The sequence below is a fragment of the Pinus tabuliformis genome, chromosome 1_1 (genome assembly GCF_031772625.1).
Source record: "Pinus tabuliformis cultivar Carrire ecotype Pingquan chromosome 1_1, CPIR1, whole genome shotgun sequence".
Lineage (NCBI taxonomy): Eukaryota > Viridiplantae > Streptophyta > Pinopsida > Pinales > Pinaceae > Pinus > Pinus tabuliformis.
Window position 1 is genome coordinate 456202275 of NC_142297.1, and position 6000 is coordinate 456208274.

Sequence of the window (6000 nt, forward strand, 5' to 3'; positions counted from 1 at the left end):
TCGAGCCTTCCGTAGGTGTATTGAGTTTCTTGATCGTCCAGTCAACTTTGTGATTGCCTTTTGCACTTGCTCAGTGATTGTTGAAGTGTTTTTGGTTGATTTCCGAGCGACTTGCTTCTTTCTTGCTTGGATTTCATTTAGCCTTGTTTGAGCTTAGATCACATAGCTCGTACAAGCCTTTGTTTTTCTTTTGGTTTGAAGAACTGTTTTGGTGTCTTGGGGATTTCATTGTGTTCTCATTGAGTGAGTTTATCTCTTTTACTCAGTGTTACTGTCTCTCAAAATTCATTTAGTGCATTGTGCCATTGAAAAAGAAATCGAACAAATCTCTTTTGCATTCAATAGTTAATGGGAAATAGAGCTTTTCATTGATTTGTATTCTTAAAAGAAAAAGTTTCATTTATTTGCCATTAGCTGCATTAGGGTGTTTGATTGATTGTGCTCATTTTGTTTGATTGAAAATTCTTAACCCTCTCGTAGTTAGTATTCATCGAACGAAATGGTTTTTTTTGGCATATAGCTTGCATCTAGGCAATTGTGAGAGATTACATACGGTAGGACCTGAAACTCGAAACTTAATTGAAGATTAACCATAAAATGAATTGAATAAACTTAACAACGCATTGGAACTTAACACAAACATCTAGAGGTCTAGGCTAGAGACGTGTTCCGGCGTCGTTAAACCTAGTCACTGTTGTTTCACATTACGGTTGGGTGATTCCTCCTTTTGTGACTCGATAGTGGTCTAACACGGATTGTGCTCCCACGTACCATCGCGTTGTCAGGCGGAAAGAGTCGATTGTGCGGACACAACCAACCTCCCTAGGAGCCTAAGACTCTCTAGTGACAAACAAGACAAACAAGATCTATCCTTCTCTAAACATGCATTATAATATGAGATATCAAGTGTTTTGTTCTTACCTTTGTCCAAACGCTGTTGTAGAAGTCCAAGCTTTGTTGATCTCGATGAGCTCCTCCTTTTCTCCAAAACCTGCAATCACCAACAGTCAAACAATTAAATAGCACCTGATTATAACATAAAACAAAGCATATTCAACATGTAGACCAAGGAGCACATGAAATAACTCATAAACAACAAGTTATTGAGAAGAATGGACTCATTTGCATTAATAGGTAACAAAAGAACAAATACAACCTGAGCCTTGGTGTTGTGCAAGTCCTTCCCAGGGTCCTTTAAGAGTTCTCCTTTACTTTGACAAAGCACACCCACTTCCAAATAGAACAAGTAAAGATGGCAATCTCTCCTCACAAGCTTCTAAATGGGAGTCCTAATTCCTGCAGCATTTACCCTTAGAAAATGTATAGCTCTAACCTCCCCTCCTTCTGGCCCAATGCCTTTATTTATAGTGCTCAAGAGGAGGTTAATCAGGTCCACCATTAATGGGATAATCTCCTCTTTGGGTGGGATAGCTCCCTTATTGATGGGATAAGTTCCTCTTTGATAGGAGTGCATGAACCATCTGGAGGCGCCCAATACACGTCGAACAACCTTCTAGAATGCTCTAGAAATGACCACAAGTAACTTTTTAAAGATGAAACTTGCGCATTCTAACCTTTACAGGGGGACGCACCTGTCCCTTTACATACAGAGCGTCCAAAGACGCAGTTTTTGTGAACATAGAGAGCGTCCCTGCAGGTAAGTTTGAGAGAACCTGCGTCCCCAGAGATAAATACATTTATACAAGACTTTCTCTCTTTTTTGGAGTTTGACATGGAGAGCAGAGGCATAAGACTTGCCTAAGAGGGTAGCATGACTGTTGATTGAGCCATACTAACTGTAAATAGTCATGGTGACATTTTTTAGTGTAACAGATTGCCCCCTAAAGTGCGAAGCCTGGAATAGATTAGGTTTTGTAAAATCTAGGAAGGGTGAAGTGCTTTATCATTTCAAGGATTATCCCGCGGAGAGCCTGGTCAGAACCTACAATTTTCAACACAAAATACATGTATAAGATTATATCATCACTGAGGTAGGCATTCCCATACTCAGATAAAAACTTTAACTAACAGACTAACTACTCTGATACATGAATGATCTTGCAGTACATCATAATCATAGACTTTTGTAGACACAGTATGGGCGTAGCCATATGTTTATGATTAGCCTACTTAGATAATGAATACGAAACTCCTCGCAGCCTGGATGGTGGAAACTAGATCCAGGGTCTTCATTTCTACTTCCCGAATTGGTACGATTCTAGCCATGCGAATAAATGAGTTGATGTCGAACATGGTAGAAACCACTTGATTACCAGTCGATGATGTAAACTGTTAACAAGCGTGAGAGAGACCACCAGTAATGTCAATGGTTCTCAAAGTACCCAGTACAATCCATGAGATGTGAATGAATGAGTTGATGTCGAACATTTCACGGAATCCTTCGGTCGAAAGTCAATGATGTAAACTGACGTCAAAGGCGAGAAACCTGCCATTGATGCATGCAGACTTCAAGGTACTGACGATTTCTAAGTCATCTCTCTAGATAATGTGCTGATGTCGATAGAAAGCGACCCGTTGCAGGCAAGCCCATAACACGAAATCATTGTTCAAGTTGAAGAAATGTTGTTGTAAGGACTGACTCAGGGATGGTCAAATGGATGACAAGTATTTTGCAGATGAAAGTTTTGCTTGCAGACCTCTTGAACACATAACGACACGACAGATGGTTTGGTGACGAATAACTCAAAATTAATCCCCGGAACCCGGTTAAAGACTTTCAAAGTGGTTTGATCAACTGTGAGGTAAAAGATTTCCCAACCCAGGTGAATGAAAAGTGTCATGTTCAAGAGTGGTAATAAAGTTTCTTTTGAGACAAAAGGTAACAAACAGGTTCATTCTTCTCTCTTTTCCCCCACCATTTCTGGAAAGTACCTCTTTATTTTTAACAAGCTTGAGGAGGATAACATATGCTTGATTATAAGCTCATCCTTCGGACGAGTCCAACCTAGTTTTGATTCGAACCCTAGGAAGGAGTGGTTCGTTCCTGTTTGTAATGGAACAGGTCCTTTACTGTGAAATGTTTAACGAGTCCAGTATAGGAGAAACTCGGTGTTTTTCAATTTTAGAGAGTCTGAAAAACTTAAGAAGACTCCAAGTTGAACTTTTTCGTAGATTTGTGTCCCTCAAGCCCGAAAAAGTATAAAATAATACCTGGGGGAACCGCTTGATCTTGCGACCAAGGAGTACTTTCATAATTAGTGCCACTGACCTGAAAAGTAAAAAGCGATCAAGGACACGTCGTTTTATTTCCTTATCGAGTTTGAAACGACAAAAACCCGGCAATCTTTTCCTGATTTTACGGTCAGAAAAGAGCTATAAGGGGACCATCTTTTAATTCCGTTTTAACGAGTGTAAAAGAAATGCTCGGCAATCTTTTCATATTTTAGGAGTCAGAAAAGGGCTTAAAAGACGACTCTGATATTTTGGTTCGTGAAAAATGACAATTTTCCCTCTAAATCCCTTTGTCCTGCACAAAAAAAACACATTACTCATACCTGTTTAAGATAGGCAAAAATACATCGAAAAACATCTTTTCATGGTGAAAAATGAACAAATTCATCCAAAAAACCTATAAAAAGACTTTTTACCATGTTATTTTTACCATTTTACTGTTGAGGTTGAACAAAGGGCTTTTGGCAAGAAACTTCCCGTGGTCGCTGCGGAAAATCCGACGGTCAAAATCGAACGCCGTCTTTTCCAGGTATTTTACAACATCCTACTCTTCATTTCTATCCGATTAAAATTGTTTTTTAGGTTTTAGTTTTATTTTTTGGGGGGGTTTAGGTTTTAGAATGCGCCCCTCGGTGGACGCAGGTGTCCTTCGGGTGACCTGCGTCCCCCGACCTTTTCCTGTACAGGAAAATGGTCGGGGGACGCAGCCCACCTTCAGGCCAGCTGCGTCCGGATGCCCTGTGTTGTAAACGCGGAGTGTGTCCTTCGTGAAAGGCGGATTTAAAAACCCCAATCTCCACAAATAATCATCCAAATTTCCCCAAATCAATTCTAATCATTGTTTCTTGGTGTGTAGGGCACTCACCATGTTGGATTGGAGAGAAAGAGAGCACGAAGAGGTTGATGAAGTTGCAATAGAACACCAACCTTCCTTGGATGCCCTAAAAGCATGTGGGTTATACAAATACTGGGCCATACCGGGCATGAGGGCTCAGGTAAGATTCTTAGAATGGCTGGTTGAGAGATGGAACGTTCAAGAGAAATGCTTTTACATAGGAGGGCACCAGCTCGAGATAGAGCCCTCGGATGTATACTTTCTTACTGGCTTGCCAAACAGAGGCGAGCAACTCAATCTAGCCGGGACTAGGCCGGGTGGCCAATCCCTTGATAGTCTCCGGGAAGAGTGGTGCACACCTGGGGCACACCATTCGAAAGGCGTGGAGATCAAACACATCTCTCTGCGTGAACTCAAAGTGATTGCTTTCACGGTTACCAGGATTTGCGGCGCGGCCGCCTTGCACATTGCTTCTGTGTCCCAAATGCGGATGGCAATTGACTGTTACCAAGGCACCATTTTCAACTGGTGTGATGCTGTGTCGGCTAATATGAAAAGCCAACTGACTAAGGCAAAGAAAGGACGACTGAAAACTTTTGGATATGGGCCTTTAGTCGTGAGCTTTGCCTTAGAGAGAGTTCCGATGCTGATCCCTCAGCAACTCACTGTTGATATCTTGGGTCCTCGGGAGCCAGAGCTGGTACGATGGGTTACGGTGATGGCCCGACATCCTGACGAGGGCGCGACGGTTGTTCGATTCACCGATAGCTATTTTCACTGGTTAGAGGACCAGGTTTTTTCGATCCAAGACTTTCCGTATGCCGGAGTAGACTTTCGACATGATCCGGACATGGTTCTTCCACAGGGAGAACAATGGGATGACAGAGGTACTTTATTTTTCACAAGTTTTCAAATTATGTATTTTTTTGTTTTTTTTATATATATCGTCTTAAAACTGACAATAAAATTTTCAAAATGCAGATGTTGGTCCACAGCGCCCAGCCAACCTCCGGCCTTTTGAGAGGAGACATCCAGTTGCACCGGTACCGGCCCCACAGGACGCGGCCGCAGAAGTACTAGCTGAGTTGGAGCATGATCTAGAGCATCTGACAGCAGATATGCCTGAGAATACTATGGATGACATTCCTATTAGGCTACAGCACTTTGTAGTCGCAGTCCCTGGACCGTTTAGGAGATTTTTGCGTAAGGTAGCCCGTGCAGTGGTGTCGTATAGGGAGCACCACCAGTGATAGACTAGTCACTTTTGTAGACACATATGACATTTTTGGCTTTTTGTACTTATCATTTTTGCCGATCATAAGGTGTTTTTCAACCTATGATCGAAGACGATGTATATTTTTTGACACACTCCTATCTATATATATATCACTATTACCGGCTTATCTTGTTTAACATATGTGATGAAATGTTTTTTAAATTTACTTGCATGATTATTGTAAATGTCTGTCCAACATTCGAGAAGAAATTGCATCCGCTAATGTATTTAAAGACCTTGGAATATGCTGATATTCAATGTAATCAAATTCACGTTCCAAGAGACGCACTCTCAAAAACAACCTCAATAACACAGGATTTCTAATGGCATAAACTCTATTAAGCTGTAATACAACAAGTTCAGAATCTAACCTCACTATCAAACGTCGAATTCCAAATGAAATAGATTCGGATAATAATTCAACCACTGCACTGTATTCTGCAATGTTGTTCGTTGTTTGACCGAGGCTTACCCCATGCATAGAAACTAACTCGTCAGAGGGCGAATAGATAACCCAAGCTGCGGAAGAGATATTCCGTGTACTACGACAAGCACCATCAGCAAATCCAATGTATGTTTGGAGAGGCGTCGACATCTGCAATATCAAGAGTAAAACCAAGATAAGCCAGAATAACGACGAAAAACACACTCTCTAAGCTAAGCACACTGACTAAACTAACAAACATGCTAGCTAGAA